Raw genomic sequence first — 23,374 nt, forward strand, 5'->3', positions numbered from 1 at the left:
ATTAACAGAGATTCTCACGTGGCCCATTATATTAGGCTATCTGTATTACTGGGCTATATCAGCCAATAGGCTAAATGTAGTTTGAAGAGAGCAGAATTGGAGAGACTTGCACTTTCTCTTGAGCTATTTTTATAGCCTACCTTTTAGGAGTGGGAAGATTTTCAGATGGAGAAATATGGGGGATCAATATTTATTTCTAGGCAATGTAGTAAACTATGGCCTAATCATATTAAGGAAGTACATTTCCTTGGAAAGAAAACTGCCCCGTGCTTCTCCGTCCATGCATAGGCTATAGCGTAATCTATTTAATTGAGACCACGTGCGCACCTGATCTCGCACGTATGGCTACAGAAATTGCAGCAGTAAGAATTATGACAGCGACACTTGCAACGTTTTGCATTTAGGATATAGCCTACCTTTTAGGAGGACGATTTGCAGGCAGAGCCAAATAATTGGGTAATCAATACTTATTGAAAATGAAAAGGCGCAGTGCTCACTATAGTAGCCTAACCTATGCACGTTTTGTGCCTTTTCCTTTTCAATGATGATTAAATGTTTTGATTGCACCTTGACTCACGTTGGTTGAGCACCCTCCACTTCTTTCCATTATCAATATGTATTTACAGACACTGTTGTAAACTACAGTCTAATCATGTTTAAGTTAATTTCGTATTTAAGTTAACTGCCACGTGATTCTCCGCCCATTTAGGCAGCCTACTCTATTTCAATGAGACCACACATACTAGGCGCATGTCAGGTCGTGTTGTAGGTGTGGTGTAGGAATCAAACGCAGGAAGCAGACTGAATTCCAAAAAGCTGTATTCCTGCCTAAACACAGGCAACAGGACAAAATAAGCCTGACAGCAAAATACGCACGAAGGCGAAAAGACAATGCGCACAAACAGGTGCGTCAGGATGAAATAAGTGCACACACAAGTGCAACGAACGCTCCAGCAAACAGTGGAGAAAATAACGCTCAACCGAGCAATACACAGACTGACGGTAACAATCACACACAACACAAGACAAACACAACGAGAAACTTATAGGACACTAATTACTACAAAACAGAAACAGGTGTAGAAACAAACAGACAAAAGCAAACGAACATGAAACATCAATCGGTGGCAGCTAGAATTCCGGAGACGACGAACGCCGAAGCCTGCCCGAACAAGGGAGAGAGGCAGCCTCGGCCGAAACCGTGACAGCGCACTTGAACTCACACACCCAACTAACTAGGCGAGGAGAGGTAGGCTACTGAAGTTCAGTGTGTGAGCAAAAAATATGTGCTTTTAATACAATAGGTAGGCTAACGCATACAAAACAGAAAGACGAATGTTTACAAATAATCTGAGGGGCAATAAAAATATTTTAATCCCTGCCTGACCGCCCGCTCCCTCCCACAGCATGGAAAATGCAGACAGCACTGCAATGATCTCTGTCGGGACAGAGACCACCATCTATTCCAAACCTCTCTGCCAATAACAGCTAGTTTTCAGTTATCCCCTCCCCACTCAGACAACTCACAGACAATTCTAGCAAAATTCTTGCTTGAGAAGTTGCTCTTTGCTAAGAAGCAACTTTTGATTCTTTTTTTTATAATTCTAATTGAAAATAATCACAGTAAGGTACTTCATTGTTACCCAGAAATGATTTGCTATTGAGATAAAAACGGCTGCATTGGACCTTTAACAAAATACAGAATATTAGTACAAGGACATGAGTCTATGTTCAAAATCAATTATGCGTATTTGTTTGTTAATGTAAAGATTATGTGTGCATTAGAGCTTTTTATTGACTATTCCTTGGGTATCATTATGACTGGGGATAATATTACAGCGCATTATTCAGCTAATGCCTCAGCTGATGCAAATGTTGTCCTGTAATTACTGGCTTCTGGTAAACTGCTCCTTCATTTTCCCTGCCACAATATAATAGTCTTCTAGAAACACTGATTACTTACACTCAAATGACAGCATGCCAATGATCTTTGGCTAATATGCCTAATCCTGAGGAATGAACATCCAAAATTAGCAACAATATCCATCACCTTCAGACCGCTCTCTGTTTTCTCTGAATGTGCAGTTCTCTATTTCTCTCTGCCATTACAACACTATTTTGTAATCAAACCTCAACAGCTGTGATGTCATGAGTCAAATGATAGATCAAATTGTTTGTAATGACATATTTTACAATGCTCCTGACTCATTTCCTGGTGGTAGTTACTATAAGGCCTTAGATATAGTTAGACCTACACTACCAGTCAAAAATTTGGACACACCTACTCATTCAAGGGTTTTTCTTTATTTTGACTATTTTTTACATTGTAGACTAATAGTGAAGACATCAAAACTATGAAATAACACATATGGAATCATGTAGTAACCAAAAGTTACTACTAAAGTGTTAAGCAGGTAGCTTAGTGGTTAAGAGCGTTGTGCCAGTAACCGAAAGGTCGCTGGTTCTAATCCCCGAGCCAACTAGGTGAAAAATCTGTCGATGTGCCCTTGAGCAAGGCACTTAACCCTAGTTGCTCCTGTAAGTCGCTCTGGATAAGAGTGTCTGCTAAATAATGTAAATGTAATGTTAAACAAATCAAAATCTATTTGAGATTCTTCAAATAGCCACCCTTTGCCTTGATGACAGCTTTGCACACTCTTGGCATTCTCTCAACCAGCTTCATGAGGTAGTCATCTGGAATGCCTTTCAATTAATAGGTGTGCCTTCTTAAAAGTTCATTTGTGAAATGTATTTCCTTCTTAATGTGTTTTAGCCTATCAGTTGTGTTGTGACAAGGTAGGGGGGTATACAGAAGATAGCCCTATTTGGTAAAAGACCAAGTCCATATTATGGCAAGAACAGCTCAAATAAGCAAAGAGAAATGACAGTCCATCATTACTTTAAGACATGAAGGTCAGTCAATATGGAAAATGTCAAGAACTTTGAAAGTTTCTTCAAGTGCAAATGCAAAAAAAACATCAAGCGCTATGATGAAACTGGCTCTCATGTGGACCGCCATAGGAATGGAAGACCCAGAGTTACCTCTGCTGCAGAGGATAAGTTCATTAGAGTTACCAGCCTTAGAAATTGCAGCCCAAATAAATGCTTCACAGAGTTCAAGAAACAGACACATCTCAACATCAACTGTTCAGAGGAGACTGTGTGAATCAGGCATTCATGGTCGAATTGCTGCAAAGAAACCACTACTAAATGACACCAATAAGAAGAAGAGACTTGCTTGGGCCAAGAAACACGAGCAATGGACATTAGACTGGTGGTAATTTGTCCTTTGGTCTGGAGTCCAAATTGGAGATTTTTGGTTCAAACCGCCATGTCTTTGTGAGATGCGGTGTGGGTGAACGGATGATCTCTGCATGTGTATTTCCCACGTAAAACATGGAGGAGGAGGTGTTATGGTGTGGGGGTGTTTTGCTGGTGACACTGTCTGTGATTTATTTAGAATTCAAGGCACACCTAACCAGCATGGCTACCACAGCATTCTGCAGCAATACGCCATCCCATCTGGTTTGGGCTTAGTGGGACTATCATTTGTTTTTCAACAGGACAATGACCCAACACACCTCCAGGCTGTGTAAGGGCTATTTTACCAAGAAGGAGAGTGATGGAGTGCTGCATCAGATGACCTGGCCTCCACAATCCCCCGACCTCAACCCAATTGAGATGGTTTGGGATGAGTCAGACCGCAGAGTGAAGGAAAAGTGGCCAACAAGTGCTCAGCATATGTGGGAACTCCTTCAAGACTGTTGGAAAAGCATTCCAGGTGTAGCTGGTTAAGAGAATGCCAAGAGTGTGCAAAGCTGTCTTCAAGGCAAAGGGTGGCTATTTGAAGAATCTCAAATATAAAATATATTTAGATTTGTTTAACACTTTTGTGGTTACTACATGATTCCATAGATGTTCTTTCATAGTTTGATGTCTTCACTATTATTCTACAATGTAGAAACAGTAAAAATAAAGAACAACCCTGGAATGAGTAGGTGTCCAAACTTTTGACAGGTACTGTATGTACTGTACTTCAGTGAGTATACAAAACATTAAGAACACCTGCTCTTTCCATGACATAGACTGATCAGGTGAATCCAGGTGAAAGCTATGATCCCTTATTGATGTCACTTGTTAAATCCACTTCAATCAGTGTAGATGAAGGGGAGGAGACAGGTTAACCTCTAAAAGTCTAAGCCGTTGGGGGGGGGGGGGGTTCTATTAAGCTAACATGGAATTGTTTTAAGATGGTCATCCCATGTATCATTTAGCTATTTGATTTCGAATTTTAGGACCCCTTTAGGTATATTAAAAAAATATGATTATAAATATTATTTGATAAAATATTGAATTTGGCTTTTACTACTATAGCCCATTAAAACGCATTGAATAACATATTCATAATGGGCAGCAGGTAGCTTAGTGGTTAAGAGCGTTGTGCCAGTAACCGAAAGGTCACATGTTCTAATCCCTGAGCTGACTAGGTGAAAAATCTGTTGACGTGCCCTTGAGCAAGGCACTTAACCCTAATTGCTCCTGTAAATCGCTCTGGATAAGAGCGTCTGCTAAGTGACTATTTAAAAAAATAAATACAGTCAAAAAATTAATCATAAGGAATAAGGTTTTGAAGTGTCTGTCCTATATCTAGGAGATTTAAGAAAGCTCAAGAAATATTTTTGTTTTTTGGACACATTCAACCCCTTATTTTTGTTGGCACAAAACTACCTCCATACTTCCATTAATTTGTATGGGTTACCTTCAGACGAGTCCTGTGACACTTATGGGGGTCGTAGCGCAAAACGGAGAACACCATCATGTTCGTGACAGTCTCACCTTTCCATAAAGTGGTCACATTAGTAGGCCAAACCCTTCGGACGCTACTTTCGTGAGAAGACCGATTTTCGAGCTGTCTCATGGTCTGACAAACATCGCTGTAGCTCGGCCACCTTCCACCGCAGATGCAGAAGGCCAACATAGGGGGATGTGGTGGATTGAGACACAGCCAATGCAAAAAAACTGACCGTACATACATACCCCAACCAGAAGCCATGGATTACAGGCAACATCCGCACTGAGCTAAATGGTAGAGCTGACGCTTTAAAGGAGCGGGACTCTAATCTGGATGCTTATAAGAAATCCCTCTATGCCCTCCGACGAACCATTAAACAGGCAAAGCTTCAATACAGGACTATGATTGAATCCTACTACACCGGCATGGATGAGAGCAACAGCTGTTCCGGACGACTGTGTGATCAAGCTCTCCGTAGCCGACATGAGTAACACCTTTAAACAGGTCAACATTCACAAGGCCCGCAGGGCCAGACGGATTACCAGGACGTGTACTCAGAGCATGCATTGACCAACAGGCAAGTGTCTTCACTGACATTTTCAACCTGTCCCTGACCGAGTCTGTAATACCTACATGTTTCAAGCAGACCACCATAGTCCCTGTGCCCAAGAACGCCAAGGTAACCTGCCTAAATGACCACCGACTCGTAGCACTCACGTCTGTAGCAATGAAGTGCTTTGGAAGGCTGGTCATGGCTCACATCAACGCCATCATCCCATAAACCCTAGACCCACTCCAATTCGCATACCGCCCGAACAGATCCATAGATGACGCAATCTCTATTGCACTACACACTGCCCTTTCCCACCTGGACAAAAGGAACACCTATGTGAGAATGCTGTTCATTGACTACAGCTCAGCATTCAACACCATAGTGCCCTCAAAGCTCATCACTAAGCTATGGACCCTGGGACTAAACACCTCCCTCTGCAACTTGATCCTGGACTTCCTGATGGGTCGCCCCCCAGGTGGTAAGAGTAGGTAACAACACATCTGCCACGCTGATCCTCAACATGGGGGCCCCTCAGAGGTGCGTGCTCAGTCCCCTCCTGTACTCCCTGTTCACCCATGACTGCATGGCCAAACACGACTCCAACACCATCATTAAGTTTGTTGACGACACAACAATGGTAGGCCTGATCACCGACAACGATGAGATAGCCTATAGGGAGGAGGTCAGAGACCTGGCCGTGTGGTACCAGGATAACAACCTCTCCCTCAACGTGATCAAGACAAAGGAGATGATTGTGGACTACAGGAAAAGGAGGACCGAGCATGCCCCCATTCTCATCGACGGGGCTGTAGTGGAGAAGGTTGAGAGCTTCAAGTTCCTTGGTGTCCACAAACTATCATGGTCCAAACACACCAAGACAGTCATGAAGAGGACACGACAAAGCCTATTCCCCTCAGGAGACTGAAAAGATTTGGCATGGGTCCTCAGATCCTCAAAAAGTTATACAGCTGCACCATCGAGAGCATCCTGACTGGTTGCATCACTGCCTGGTATTGCAACTGCTCGGCCTCTGACCGCAAGGCACTACAGAGGGTAGTGCGTACGGCCCAGCACATCACTGGGGCCAAGCTTCCTGCCATCCAGGACCTTTATACCAGGCGGTGTCAGAGGAAGGCCCTAAACATTGCCAAAGACTCCAGCCACCCTAGTCATAGACTGTTCTCTCTGCTACCGCACGGCAAGCGGTACCGGAGCACTAAGTCTAGGTCCAAAAGGCTTTTGGTCAGTGTCAGTGGAGGAAAGGGAGAGTGGAGAGATGTTGAGAGGCGGACCCTCAGTCTGCTGCTTTCTCCCTCTGCTGAGACTGACCATCAGATGCAGGCACCATCAGCCCAGTAAAATAAAAATAAAAAGCAAATTATTTAACTGAATGCTCACTCAGCTGTGCCTCACAAGTAATCCAACAACGGATCTATTACCGGTGTGATCATATAGCCTACCTCAAATGTTGAAAGAAAAAAATAATTAGCGGCCCGAACAACAATGTATTGGCAGGGCAGTTCAAGCAAAGTTAATATGCAGTGATAATGTATTGGGCCTATAGCTTACTGCACAAAACTCATTGCTACAGTACTGTTTTTAATTGATTAATGTTGCATAGGGTTACGTTTTTTAAGTCATGTTAAATATCGGAGTAGGATTCTATTCAACTGACATGCACTACTCAGCCCGTACTCTACACAGACCAGTGTGGCATAAACAATCAGAGCTGCAGTAGGCCTATATGCAAATAGACCATTGCTTTGAACTGGATTGTGTTTACAGCATGAGCGCTTGTTTTGAGATCAAAGCGAGAGCTGCATGTAGCCACGTGTGCACATTTTGTTCATATTCTTTGCTAGTTAGTGAGTTATTAGCCCAGTTATAGATAATTTGTAGTCAGCAATGGGGGAGTGATTGCTTCCTACAAGAGCATAAAACGTGTACGTCTGAAAAGCGAGTCAAGTAAAGTGTTGTATTTTGAGACAGGCTTGAATAAGCTAAGTAGCCAATAGGCAGAGGGTAGCATCATTTTTTATGATTCTCTGTAATAATGGTATGAAAATAATAATGCATTTTATTTTGTAAAGTGGTTTCTTGCATCAAACAACACAACAGCATTTGCAGTCACCTCCTTGTCTGAAAGACAAGTGGATAAACAGCTTAATGTCAAGCCCTGTATGTTTTTTTCAAAAGTCTCATGGAATGTAGACCTACATTGAACACCACACATTGGCTGCTACTGTAGGCTGATTGATAGAACAGCTATTTCCATGTTAAAATGTTATGGGGTGCATTTTCTCCATTGTTTAACTTCCTATATTCCATCTGAAAAAATTACGTACAATTTACATAATAAACCCTTTGAATTTAGTGATGTCTGGGGGGACTTTCAGAAGTTTCTAGAGTTGTCACCTTAGCTGCCTCATTATTATCTTCTTCATTAATGTATTATTATTATTATTATTATTATTATTTGTTTTTGCGTAGAATAATGTATTTTCTAGCATTGGATTTGAAGGTAATTCTGTTTAATTTTTTTGTTGTTAACCTCTACGGGATCGGTGTCCCGTATACAGGACAGTTGAGCTAACGTGTGCTAATGTGATTAGCATGACTGTTGTAAGTAATAGCACATTTTCCAGGACATAGACATGTCTTATATGGGCAGAAAGCTTAAATTCTTGTTAATCTAACTGCACTGTCCAATTTACAGTAGCTATTACAGTGAAAAAATACCATGGTATTGTTTGAGGAGACTGCACAACAGCAAAAACTTATCACGGCAACTGGTTTGATACATTCACCTCTGAAGGTACATAATGTACTTACATTCAGTAATCTTGCTCTGATTTGTCATCCTAAGGGTCCCAGAGATAAAATGTAGCATAGTTTTGTTTGATAAAATCAATTTTTGTATTCAAATGTAGGAACTGGGTTCTACAGTTTGAACCCTTGCTGTCTCTGGCTCCACACCCACCCCGCCCGGCCATCTAGATACATGTATGTGAAAGTTAGTGTATAAGCTAATGATCCATCATGTATGACATTCCTGGGGGTGTGTAAACTTACATTTTGTATTACCATATCATTTTTGTATGTTCTCTATAGTTATGTAATTGAAAATGTATCAATTGACCAATTCGGCACATTTGGGCAGACTTGATACAAAATAGTCCAGTATTGCAACGCTTCACTGGATCAATCTGAAACTTTGCGCGCACACTGCTGCCACCTGGTGGTCAAAATCTAAATTGCGCCTAAACTCCTATTTGATATTATGGCCTTTCTCTTGCATTTCAACGATGATGAAAAAATTAATAAATAGAAAACGCATGTTATTTTGTCTGTATTATCTTTTACCAGATCTAATGTGTTATATTCTCCTACATTAATTTCACATTTCCACAAACGTCAGTGTTTCCTTTCAAATGGTATCAAGAATATGCATATCCTTGCTTCAGGTCCTGAGCTACAGGCAGTTCGATTTGGGTATGTAATTTTAGACGAAAATGTAAAAAAAGGGTCAGATCCTTAAGAGGTTAATCATTGAAGCTAATACTGGTAGAGGGGAGGGAGGGGAGTGTTCATGTGTTGAGGAGGGAAGGGTGTTGCACAATGTACTCCCATGTAGCCTGCTGTTTTGGGTAGGTGGAAGGAATAACAGGGCATTATCTGTGTCATATTTTGCTGATGCCAATAAATACATTGTAAAAAAAAAACTTTAAAAAACAAAGCAGATACAGCCTCAGTGTTCACAGTAAACGCAGACCTAAAATTTGCTCAGTGCTGGAAAAAATTAGAGGGAACATTGGTAGTAGGTGCCAGGCGCACCGGTTTCTGTCAAGAACTGCAACGCTGCTGGTTTTTTATGCTCAACAGTTTCCCGTGTGTATCAAGAATGGTCCACCACCCAAAGGACATCCAGCCTAACATTGAAGTCAACATGGGCCAGAATCCCTGTGGAACGCTTTCGACACCTTGTAGAGTCCATGCCACAACGAATTTAGGCTGTTCTGAGGGCAAAAGGTAGGGGGTGCAACTCAAGATGCCTTATCTTGGCCAGGTCGCAGTTGTAAATGAGAACTTGTTCTCAACTGGCTTACCTGGTTAAATAAAAGTGAAAAATAATAATAATTTTAAAAAATATCAGGAAGGTGTTCCTAATGTTTGGTATACTCAGTGTATAATTCCATGATACCTTTTACCACCTCTTTGACACATTGACCACCAAATTAGAGGGAACGGTATCTCCTGGCATGATGAATATAACTTCCAACATGTATAATAGTGTAGTACTATACACAGTACACGATAATGTGAAATAATGAATACTAACTCTGCAATTATCAATTCATAGAAATGCACACCAGCAGCATGCCATGAGCCATAGCAAGCTCCTATTTTGACCACCACAGTGTTACAATATACCACAGCTAAGGGCTTTATTCAGGGACTCCACGTTGTGTAGTGCTTAAGAACAGCCCTTAGCCGTGGTATATTGGCCATATACAACACCCCCTTGTGCCTTATTGCTTTAATATACCACGGCTTTCAGCCAATCAGCATTCAGGGCTCGAACCACCCCAGTTTATAATACACCTTAAGTAATTGAGGTTCACTATGTTTGTCAACATCTATGGGGGCACAAAGGGTATAAATGCACTATAACTCATCACACCCTCCCCAGGTCCTCTGCAAGCACATTCCCCAGGTCCTCTGCTAAGCACATTCCCCAGGTCCTCTGCTAAACACATTCCCCAGGTCCTCTGCTAAGCACATTCCCCAGGTCCTCTGCTAAGCACATTCCCCAGGTCCTCTGCTAAGCACATTCCCCAGGTCCTCTGCTAAACACATTCCCCTGGTCCTCTGCTAAGCACATAGAAACACCTGCTTCAGTGAGAGGTAGGCTACCTCTTGTCTGAGAATGTGAAATTGAATGTGCATACTGGCTTTCTCAACATGAGTGCTTATTTTCTCCAGGGATCTGGCCATTACAGATACAAGCACACCACACAAGATCTATGACTATACTGAAGAATAATGGTGAGCATTGATACAGAATCAATCCAGGTGAATGGCAGTCTCACATGGCAGGTAACCAATAGCTTTTTGCCACTGGGACTTCCCATCTCAACTGTAGGACACTAGTATCTACCACTTCCTAACAAGCACAACAAAACCAATATGCACAGCCCCTTTAAGGTGCTCTGCGCAACAACTCTACCAGCAACTAGCTCTAAATGTCTACATCCCTGTGAGTAAACCTTTGAAAATCTTATGATGAGATACACTATTATCACATGCAGTGGCACCTTCAGACAAATGTCCATTGCCAATTAAATTAATTTCACTGGTGTCTCCATACAAATTACTGATTAGAACCTTTGTTGACTTCCTTATATTACCGCAATGTAGGAAGAGATATCATCCTGATCAACCAAGTAGATTATCACCCGCTAATTATTTCTACCAGTTAATGGGAAGGAGCAATTTACACACATATTAACTATTTCCCCCCCTTTCAGACATTAGTAATAGCTGGTCTAATCTTAAAATCCCAATAGGCTATTCTGATTAGGCATGTATTTTTACGTGCAATGATTTACATTAACACATACTCATAATACGTACATTATGTAAGAAAAACATATACAGTGCATTCGGAATGTATTCAGACCCCTTGACTTTTTCTACATTTTGTTACGTTACAGCCTTATTCTAAAATTGATTAAATCGTTTTTTTTCCCTCATCAATCTACACACAATACCCCATAATGACAAAGCAAAAACTGATTTTTAGACATTGTTGCAAATTTATTTTAAAAAAAATACTGAAATATCACATTGACATAAGTATTCAGACCCTTTACTCAGTACTTTGTTGAAGCACCTTTGGCAGCAATTACAGCCTCGAGTCTTCATTAGGTATGATGCTACAAGCTTGGCACACCTGTATTTGGGGAGTTTCTCCCATTCTTCTCTGCAGATCCTCTTAAGCTCTGTCAGGTTGGATGGGGAGCGTCACTGCACAGCTATTTTCAGGTCTCTCCAGAGATGTTCGATCGGGTTCAAGTCTGGGCTCTGGCTGGGCCACTCCTGCGTGCTTAGGGTCGTTGTCCTGTTGGAAGGTGAACCTTTGTCCCCAGTCTGAGGTGCTGAGCGCTCTGGAGCAGGTTTTCATCAAGGATCTCTCTGTACTTTGCTCTGTTCATCTTTCCCTCGATCCTGACTAGTCTCCCAGTCCCTGCCGCTGCAAAACATCTCCACAGCATGATGCTGCCACCACCATGCTTCACCGTAGGGATGGTGCCAGGTTTCCTCCAGACGTGACGCTTGGCATTCAGGCCAAAGTGTTCAATCTTGGTTTCATCAGACCAGAGAATCTTGTTTCTCATGGTCTGAGAGTCCTTTAGGTGCCTTTTGGTAAACTCCAAGTGGGCTGTCATGTGCCTTTTACTGAGGAGTGGCTTCCGTCTGGCCACTCTACCATAAAGGCCTGATTGGTGGAGTGCTGCAGAGATGGTTGTCCTTCTGGAAGTTTCTCCCATCTCCACAGAGCTCTAGGAAGAGTCTTGGTGGTTCCAAACTTCTTCCATTTAAGAATGATGGAGGCCACTGTGTTCTTGGGGACCTTCAATACTGCAGACATTTTTTGCTACCCTTCCCCAGATTTGTGCCTCAACACAATCCTGTCTCGGAGTTCTATGGACAATTCCTTCGACCTAATGGCTTGGTTTTTGATCTGACATGCACTGTCAACTGTGGATCCTTATATAGACAGGTGTGTGCCTTTCCAAATCAAGTCCAATCAATTGAATTTACCACAGGTGGACTCCAATCAAGTTGTAGAAACAGCTCAAGGATTATCAATGGAAACAGGATGCACCTGAGCTCAATTTCGAGTCTCATAGCAAAGGGTCTGAATACTTGAATATTTCTGTTTTTTTATTTTGTATAAATGTGGAAATATTTCTAAAAACCTTTTTTTGGTTTGTCATTATGGGGTATTGTGTGTAGATTGATGAGGGGGAAAAAATATTTAATCCATTTTAGAATAAGGCTGTAACGTAACAAAATGTGGAAAAAGGGAAGGGGTCTGAATACTTTCCGAATGCACTATAACTGAAGTGCCACATGGCTTAGAGGTCTAGCTGTCAGCTTCTGAATTACATCAACTCTTTTTGTCTGATTAAATTGCTGAACAAGCTGACTCTTATGGAAAGACCACATGAATTTCACGTGGTCACATGTGAAGCCACATGTGATAACATGATCCCATGTGAAATTAATGTGAAATAAATGTGACAACACGGGGATGCAGAATTTCAACATGTGAGAACATGAAACTACACGTGACAACATGTGAGCACACGTGAAAGCCCAGATGTTAAATGTAATTTAATTGACATTAATTCCATTTAAACGATCATGGTCCCCTTCAGGTTTTGTCTAGTTCACGGTTTGTTCCATGGATGTCCCCAAATATGTTTTTAGGACATTCTCAGAACGTTGTGTCATGGTCCCCTGGAGGTTTTCATAAAGTTGCCTTGAAAATACGGTAAACGTGTTAATGTTAAAGGACAGTATGTTGTATGCTGATTATTTGGGACTAAGCCTCACTTGGGATTTGAACTCATAGCCTCTTGGTTGCTAGCTACCTGAAGTTCCTGCTGAGGCACCAACCTAAAGTTGCAGTAAAAATAAAGTAAATATGTACAACAACTTGAAGCTGTTATTTCTATAAAATGACAGTATGCTGCTGTATTCTGATGTCAATTACTGTAAAATCTTGTTTTTTGAACACAACTGGGCCTTAAATTGAATTTGAACTAATAACCTCTTGGTCACTAGCAAACTGAAATGTCCTGCTACAGTGAAACTACACCACCAGATCTTTTGAGTGTGAAAGAGATATGGCCACAGACTTATTGGCAAGAATGCATTTCTGCACTCTGCTAAAAGCTGCCCAGAATCAAGTAAATAATTGTACAATTATCACCACCAACGTAACATCTTTATAAAACTACCAGTGCTCAAGGACATTCTTTGGGGATTTGAACTTGCAACCTATTGGTTGGGAGTACATCCATGTTTCTGCAGTGCCACCAGATTCCTCCATACTAATTTGACATATATTAACACACTCTCAAAAAATAAGGGTATGGTTAGGGTACAGTGTTGTTCACTGGGGTACAAAAAGGTCAAAGGTACACTTCACAGGTACACATATAAACTCAAATGGTACAGGTTGGTACCTTGTAGGTATGGGAGATTTTTCTACCAAATATTTTGAATATACTGTAAGGTACAATCATCACTGCGCTTTCAAATATAGGTGGGGGCAATGTACTGGTTGGGTTTCATTAGCATATTTGGGGGCGTGGTCAAATGTATGTGTATCTGTGCCAACCATCAGTGGAAGTTTTGTATCAGTTTAAGTGTTTGATGGTTATGCCAATGCAAGTTGAGCACATCCTTGGTCAGAGAGTGTGTCAGTAATGAGTTGCACTGTAAAGAGAATGTTGTGCTGTTTCCAGTAATGTAATGGCAACTTGTTACTGTGACTTTGTAATTTCTTAACTGGAAACCTCTTGTCAGTAAATTACTGTAAAAGTCACAATAACTTACTGGCAAAATGTTGCCAGTAACCTACTGTGCTTTCATTGACATTTCTCTTGACAACATGCACATCACTTGCTGATTAGCAGCCTATCAGAAGATTGCAGGCGTGGCTTATTTGAGGCGCGGCTTTCAGCTAGCTCTTTTGGTCTCCCATGAGAGGGAATGTCATTCCAGTTAATGTGTTCTGTTGTATTCATAACCTTTAAGTTAAAACACAGTCAGTTCTGTAGCCTTGTTAAAGGCTGACATAAGTCCATGTGATAACAAAGAGCCATATGATATAATATTTAGAGCTAGTCACCATGTAAATGTAATGTTCACTTACCTAGCAAACTGTCAAGTCAGTGAGTGAAGAATTAGCTACAATAAAATACTGTGAATTTTACAATAACCCACTTGCAACTACAAACTTCCATACCCTCTTACCAGCTCAGTGCTTGATTATCACATTGTCTTAGAACACTTGCAAAACCAACAGTGTCGCAAGAAGTGCTGAAACGTCATCAACATAATGATGAAACCACTTAAACTGGTACAACATTTCCACTGAGGGTTGGCACAAATACAACATATTTTAGACCATGCCCCCAAATATGCTAATAAGCCCCCGCCAGCACATTGCCCCCACCTACATTTCAAAGCGCAATAACGAGTGTACCTAATGCTATGTTCGTAACCAAGTGGTAAGTGGGAATTTATCACATATGACTAGGAAAAATCTACTTGAACGGCCTTCCAACTGGTAAGTACTAGTGGGAAACGCGTATATATCATCCTTCTCCCACACGCTGACCTCTGACATCACCTACTATGGAAATGACCTCGATAACAGCAATTTTCGGCAGTTAAATGTAACAACAAAACATTATTTATTAAAAAGTAATCTATTCATATGGTTTTTTAACTCTATAATTTGTTTACAAGCATGATTGCTGTACTTTTAGTTTATGGTTGACACAGCTTGTTGGCCATTAGCCAATTGGCGTTTCTCAATGAGTTCAAAGCACATGAATGCATTCAACTGGTAATCATGAATTCACAATTGGTGAATTCTCACCTCCCACATGGTTACGAACGCAGCATTATATTGACTATATTGGGTAGAAAATAATACCATTATACTACATTATCCGCACATGTACCCTAAAAGGTACTGACCAGTACCATGTGAGTTCCTATGTGTACCTCTAAAGGTACCTTATGTGTATCTTTGGCCTTTTTGTACACTAGGGAACAACACCGTACCGTAACCGTACACTTATATTTGAGAGCGTGTGGATATATGTTCTTGGTAACAAATAACCATCTGGTGGCACTGCTGAGACATTAATGCACTCCAGACCAAAAGGTTGCAAGTTCAAATCCCGAGAGTATTTATGCACATTTAGGGCTAGATTCTATCAGCTCTGCACTAGCAGACACCTGCATAGCGCTTGTTTTGGTGGTGCCGGAGGTAGAAATGCCTTAGAGCTGTCAAATCCACAAGTGGCTCTCCGGCATTATACCTAAAGCGGACATTGCAATTGGCTGTACTAAGAGAAATCCCACGCAGCCTTGTTTAGAAGTTGGAACACTGGAATGGGATATCATCTAGACCTTGATTAGGCTGATATAAATCCTTATTATTTTCTTTAATGATTTTAAATTTCATTATTTCTATATAGCATACACTTTCTCATTCTGAACTTCTAACAGGGGTAGGACGGGTATAGCTTCGTGACAATGACCACACGAGCAGCCGCTCACCGATTTAACAGGTCTAACGCAGTTACACCTCCGACACCACCATAACAACAGCTATGCGGGTGTCAGTCAGCAATCACATGTTACACTTGATCTGATTAAATCTAGGCCTTAATGTCAAGTGTCCCTGAGCACTGTTACTTTTTTGTTGGGGTTGTCAGATAATCGCGAAATTATTGACTTAACTTTTAGCAAAGTGCAGAAATCTATTCTTGCCAATAAATCTGTGGCTGATCTCTATCATGGCCACATACCTGGTGGTGAAGCAGGAAATTCATGTTGCTGGCATCCAAAAGGCTGTGAGTTCAAATTCTAGGTGTGGTTGTGTCTCAAGTGTGCTAACCAATGTTGAGGTCAATTCTATTTTAGTTCCAGTCAATTCAGAAAGTGAACCAACATTTTTTACAGTTTGTGCCATAAGCGCATCTAAACAAGTATCCTATAAGTTTGCCAAGTTAATTTGCAGGATGGGCCAAAATGTACCCAAGTGCATTGCGATTCATAGTAAATATATAGCATAATACAGTATACTATTACTGTCGAAATGTACAGTAAAATGACTAACATTTACCGCAAGATTAACAGCAATGGCTGACAGTGTAGTTTCATGTTATCACATGTTGAACCACATGATTGCACTTATGGAAAATCACATGATTTCACACATTAAAGGTGAAATTTCACATGTGAAATCATGTGAAAACGTGATAACATGAAACTACACTGTTAGCCATTGCTGTTCATTTTGGAACACTTCACATGTGACATTTCACATGTGAAATCATGTTTTCACATGTGAAATGTTTTGGAACACTTCACATTTGATATTTCACTGAAGTCAAAACCACTCTGTAAAAGACAGTCCTGAAGCTCTCCTGATGCCAAAGTCACCCATCAACACCACTGAACTCACTGCCCATTGGGGGCAATAGTTAGGCTACTTCTCAGGGATGGGAATGTATAGGATGGCAAAGCCCCACTATAAAGGAATCACCAAGGTCATATTTTCTTTTACAGTTTCACTGTAGGAACACACCCCACACCCCTTTAAAAGTGTAAGAACACATAACCTGACCTGCCATTCAAACAGCCATGTCTCTATTTAAATATTGTGCGTGTGTGCGTGTGTGTGTGTGTGTGTGTGTGTGTGTGTGTGTGTGTGTGTGTGCGTGTGTGTGGTATCTTCATCTGAGCGTCTTTGAGGATAGTCTGACATGAAGTGACAAGCGTGTCATTTCTTCGGGAAAAATTAGTACTATTTAGTAAGATGGAATTGAGGTCGACACTGAATTTAACTCGGGGAAAGTTTCTCTGACGATCTGTCTCCCTTACAAATCCAGTAACACATTCTATAATTAAAATGTCCTGTATTCTCTCTCGGATGGCACTGCCAACACCGACGAGGAACCTTTGAATAAATAAGTTATAATAGCTTCGCTACCTAATGCATTTCAACACACAATTAGAATTTGAACCGGTAAATCCACTCTTTACAATCTCGTGCTCAATAAATACGCAGTAGCTAATCAGTTCAGGTATCCACCCCTTCATCTCCAAAAATACAGTGTGGCTGATGCCTGTGAACACAATGGACTGGTAGACAAAACCGGTGAAATCACCTACAACACATTGATAATTGAGATTCAGAACCAGCCAACATAATGACACATTACCTTCGGCAAGCAGACGCATCGCATGAACAAACGTGGAGTCCAGCGTATCTTTTTCGGCCATCAGCTCCGGTAAGTATTTCTCCTGATCCATGACAAGTACCTCTCCTGTTCACTGCTTGTGCAGGTGAGAAAACAAAAGTGATGAGCGTCGGAGTGCGCGTCTCTCTTCCACTTGGTAATTGTCTTTATAGGTACCGCAAGAAAAGCCGTAAGGAATCTCTCCAATTGCACGTGATGCTTGACTGAGAACTGAAAGGAATTCAGAGCTATAAACACATCTCTCCAAATCCCGCTCAATCGCGACTCCCTCCTGAAGAATCACCCACCTTAGCTACAGAGGGACTGCGTGGTGATCCCCGCCCCTCTGAAACATGATTGGTCATATCACAGGACAGACTATTCGCAAACAACAAATCTCTACACTGTTATGATAATGCGATGTTGTAGTAGGCAACACCGAATATTTTCCTCCCTCCCCCGCTGTCCATGGTGCTGAACATCTCTCATTTGGAAGCGAGCAGATAGGGTGAAGATATGCAACACAATGCACCTGTTTAATATGAATTAAATGCCAAAGCTTAGGCTATGCATGTGTTGTGTCCTTGTATTGTCTTTAGTATTCTATTTATTTTACTATACACATTTTGACAATACGTGTGGCAGTTGAGAACTGCATGGCCAGTCTGGAATTCGGTTGAATTTATGTAAAGCAAGAGACGTCTTACACTAATCAAACACCTCAAGGCATTCCTGATATTACAGTTTTTCTCAATCCCACAAGCATTTATTGGAATAATGTTGTCAATTTTCAAAACAGAGTCCACAATACCTTTTGCTAAACAGTAAATGCGTTTTCAAAATGTAATTGTCTTCTCAAAACATAAATACATTCATCAAAACTATATTATACAGATGTAGGATTTTAATTTGATTAGCCTGTTGCAGGAGAACTTTCCTGTAATGCAAGAAATATAAAACGTGTAATGTATGTAAGGTTTAAAAAGGCTTCTAAAGTTTGTAATTTCCACTTTGAACCAACCGCTTTTATTGGCGCACAGAAACACAATCCACAATAGAAATAAGGAAAGGTGAATGCAACGAAGGAACAACTGATATGAATGTATAGGCCTCAATCCACACCAAAGCAAAGCTCTATAATGGAAGGTCACAATATCAAAGACAATGACTCAGGGATCTATTAAATCAGATCCGCTTTGGCCGACATGTGCATAGCGGTTGTTTTGGCGGTGTCGAAGGTGGAACTGCGTTAGAGCTGTCAAATCCACAAGAGGCTCCTGGCATTATACCTAAAGCGGACATTGCCATTGGCTGCACTGTGGCTTCATGACAATGATCAAGAGCAGCTGCTCACCGATTTGACAGCTCCAACGCAGTTACACCTCCGACACCGCCAAAACATCAGCAATGCAGGTGTCAGCTATTGCCAGGGCCAGACTACCGCATTTAGGGCCCCGGGGCCAATTCCAGAAAATGATGTCATGGCTTTAGAAGCTTCTGATAGGCTAATTGACATCATTTGAGTCAATTAGAGGTGTACCTGTGGATGTATATCAAGGCCTCCCTTCAAACTCAATGCCTCTTTGTTTGACATCATGGGAAAATCAAAATAAATCTGCCAAGACCTCAGAAAAAAAATTGTAGACTGGTTCATCCTTGGGAGCAATTTCCAAACGCCTGAAGGTACCACGTTCATCTGTACAAACAATAGTACACAAGTATAAACACCATGGGACCATGCAGCTGTCATACCACTCAGGAAGGAGACACGTTCTGTCTCCTAGAGATGAACGTACTTTGGTGCGAAAAGTGCAAATCAATCCCAGAACAACAGCAAAGGACCTTGTAAAGATGCTGGAGGAAACAGGTACAAAAGTATCTATATCCATAGTAAAACGAGTCCTATATTGACATAACCTGAAAGGCCGCTCAGCAAGGAAGAAGCCACTGCTCCAAAACCGGCATAAAAAAGCCAGACTACGGTTTGCAACTGCACATGGGGACAAAGATCATACTTTTTGGAGAAATGTCCTCTGGTCTGATGAAACATAAATAGAACTGTTTGGCCATAATGACCATCGTTATGTTTGGAGGAAAAAGGGGAAGGCTTGCAAGCCGAAGAACACCATCCCAACCGTGAAGCACGGGGGTGGCAGCATCATGCTATGGTGGTGCTTTGCTGCAGGAGGGACTGGTGCACTTCACAAAATAGATGGCATCATGAGGAAGGAAAATTATGTGGATATATTGAAGCAAACATCTCAAGACATTAGTCAGGAAGTTAAAGCTTGGTCGCAAAATGGGTCTTCCAAATGAACAATGACCCCAAGCGTACTTCCAAAGTTGTGGCAAAATGGCTTAAGGACAACAAAGTAAAGGTATTGGAGTGGCCATCACAAAGCCCTGACCTCAATCCTATAGAACATTTGTGGGCAGAACTGAAAAAGCGTGTGCGAGCAAGGAGGCCTACAAACCTGACTCAGTTACACCAGCTCTGTCAGGAGGAATTGGCCAAAATTCACCCAACTTATTGTGGGAAGCTTGTGGAAGGCTACCCGAAACGTTTGACCCAAGTTAAACAATTTAAAGGCAACGCTACCAAATACTAATTGAGTGTATGTAAACTTCTGACCCACTGGGAATGTGATGAAAGAAATAAAAGCTGAAATAAATCATTCTCTCCACTATTATTCTGACATTTCACATCCTTAAAATAAAGAGGTGATCTTAACTGACCTAAGACAGGGAATCTTTACTAGGATTAAATGTCAGGAATTGTGAAAAACTGAGTTTAAATGTATTTGGCTAAGGTAACTACACTGAGAGTACAAAACATTAGGAACACCTTTCTAATATTGAGTTGCAGGCCAATGTTGACTCCAATGCTTCCCACAGTTGTGTCAAGTTGGCTGGATGTGGACCATTGGGTGGTGGACCATTCTTGATACACACAGGAAACTGTTGAGTGTGAAAAACCCATCAGCGTTGCATTTCTTGACACTCAAACCGGTGCGCCTGGCACCTACTACCATACCCTGTTCAATGGCACTTTTGTCTTGCCCATTCACCCTCTTAATGGCACACATACACAATCCATGCCTCAAGGCTTAAAAATCCTTCTTTCACCTGTCCCCTTCATCTACACTGATTTGAATTGGATTTTTCAAGTGACATAAATAAGGGATCATAGCTTTCACCTGGATTCACCTGGTCAGTCTATGTCATGGAAAGAGCAGGCGTTCCTAATGTTTTGTACACTCAGTGTATATTTTGCGACTCCTATTTCTTGTGATACGGGAGTAATAAGCCAATTGTTTTGTGGTTTAGGAATGCACCGTGTCCTAGATTATTGTAACACAATCGGTTGAATTGAACTTGGATTGTTCTTTTCTAAAACACTCAGTTGGTAGAGCATGGCGTTTGCAACGCCAGGGTTGTGGGTTCGATTCCCACGGGGGGCCAGTATGAAAATGTATGCATTCACTAACTGTAAGTCGCTCTGGATAAGAGCGTCTGCTAAATTACTAAAATGTAAATGTATGTAAACTTCCGACATCAACTGTAGATCCCTCAAGCCTGCTCATGGTTTGAGTCATCTTATTTGGGTATGACTATGCATACTAATCAATGGATTTGTTGCGAGCTTCTACTTGTTGGATTAGAATGTGGTGACAACCAATCTAAACAATATGATCAGCAGAATCACACACACATTGTATAAAGTAACCTATACTGATGTACATTAGAAGTTGAGGTAAGTCATAGTGGATTTGGTTTCTTGAGGTGATGTGCTCTCTCTGGGAGGCTGAGGAAGAGAGAAAGTTCCATAACCCAAGGACAAAGACATCCCCACTAAAACTCAAAGGCTCTGTGATCTCATAGCTTAGGGAGAGTGTACTACAAAGCACAGGGCTACACAGAGCAACCCTTTACATATAGAGCAGATTTTCTTTGAGTCAAAGATTTGAATGACAATACCAAGTAGATTTGTTATGTAGTTATGTATGCTCATTGGTGAAGTAAAATTAATACTGTAGTAACCTGCATTGGAAGTGTAACCAGTATTTCAATGCACTGACAAAATACTGGTAGTTTTTTCCCAACTGATCTTTATGTTTCGGTATAAACTGTAAACTGTATGCTTTCTGAACCAAAATGCTAACTTGTCTGTCTTTGAGAAATGCATTAAAAATATATATGTTTTAACTGAGAAACTCTTGCAGGTTAAGAAGATTAGAATTTTGATTGATGCTCTGTGTTTGGCGGATAGGATAATCAAAGGAGGCAGACAAATAGCCCATTTGTTGATTTCTAAGAATTCTCCACAAGTGGGATTGAGGGAATCAACATTCTCCAGATGTTAGGAATAATGGTCAGCATTTTCAAAAATGAATATTTTGTGAGATGATTGCTGAAATAGTATTGATCACTCTCAGTCTCTCTCACATTAAAGTTTTGTCACGCCCTGGCTCTGGGGACTCTTAAATGTTGAGCCAGGGTGTGTAGTTTCTGTGTTGTGTTTATTTCTATGGTGAATATCTATTATGTGTAGATCTATGTTGGCCGGTTTGGTTCCCAATCAGAGGCAGCTGTAGCTCGTTGTCTCTGATTGGGGACCATACTTAGGCAGTCTTTTGGCACCAGTCAGTTGTGGGATCTTGTTCCGTGTAAGGTATGTTGTTTGTATGCTACCTTGGACTTCACGTTTCGTTTGTTGTTTTGTCGTGTGTGTAGTCGTTAATAAACATGAATGCATATCACGCTGCGCCTTGGTCCTTCTCGTCCGTAAACGATCGTGACAAGTTTCCCAAAATGAAGCTTTACTTTGGAGCCATCCTCTTCATGGTGCATGAATAACAAAGCTTTCTTTCAAACTTTGATGGCACAAACAGTAATCTTTGACAAATAACTTTTAGGATTTAATTGATTTGAAGATGAGCTGATTATGTCATTGATCCAGTGAAAGAGGAATCAGAATGCTATATCACTGTCATATACATTGATCTGCTCGGTGATGAGATGTATGTTAGGAGGGATGAAATGTTAGTCCCCCATAATGCATGTATGGATAGCAGCACAAACATTAAGAATGCATAGACTAAAGGAAGGGATTGAGTATTGCAAAAGGGACTATACAACCATCTCCGAGAAGAAGAAACACTCATTTATAAATCATTTATTTGAACTTTGATCGGAGAGTATCTTGAATGCTCTTTTTTCAAAGCACGACTTGAAAGGGTCTGCTATGGTGTTACTTTCACAAGCTATAACAATGATCTTAGAATTCCAGTAATGTCCTCATAGGCAGGTTGCAGCTTAATGTAGGCGTAGTGCAAATTCTAAAGGTCAACGTTTTCTTTCAAATCACTTTTATTGGACGTTATTCCAAGAATAAGATAATGAAAGACAGTATGGTATAAATCACTCAAACTGCCACGGTCCCAAATGCATTTATGTTAATTTTGAGTTTGCCACCTGATATGAAATCGATGGATTCTTGCAGCTCTCTAGTGGCCAAAATGTAAAACTGCATATTCAGACATGACAGGCAATGATGATTTGCATTTACACTGAGTATACAGAACATTAAGAACACCTGCTCTTTCCATGACATAGACTGACCAGGTGAATCCTATGATCCCTTATTGATGTCACTTGTTAAATCCACTTCATTTAGTGTAGATGAAGGGGAGGAGACAGGTTAAAGAATAATTTGAAAACCTTGAGACAATTGAGACATGGATTATGTATGTGTGCCATTCAGAGGGTGAATGGGCAAGACAAAATATTTAAGTGCCTTTGAACGGGGTATGGTAGTAGGTGACAGGTGCACCGGTTTGTGTCAAGAACTGCAATGCTGCTTGGTTTTTCCACGCTCAACAGTTTCCCGTGTGGATCAAGAATCGTCCACCACCCAAAGGACATCCAGCCAACTTGACACAACTGTGGGAAGCATTGGAGTCAACATGG

At 41.1% G+C, this 23,374-nt stretch overlaps 1 pseudogene across 1 annotated transcript in view; it reads right to left on the bottom strand.

Moving 5' to 3' along the window:
- The window catches only part of LOC311148389 (KH domain-containing, RNA-binding, signal transduction-associated protein 2-like), a 97,765-nt pseudogene extending 80,288 nt beyond the window's left edge, over positions 1-17,477 (bottom strand). The window contains exon 1 of the transcript in view: positions 17,387-17,477. The product of the transcript in view is annotated as a KH domain-containing, RNA-binding, signal transduction-associated protein 2-like (transcript). The remainder of the gene's footprint in view (positions 1-17,386) is intronic.
- Positions 17,478-23,374: the final 5,897 nt, after the last annotated feature.

The sequence above is a fragment of the Coregonus lavaretus genome (assembly GCF_964263955.1).
Source record: "Coregonus lavaretus genome assembly, chromosome: 1".
NCBI lineage: Eukaryota > Metazoa > Chordata > Actinopteri > Salmoniformes > Salmonidae > Coregonus > Coregonus lavaretus.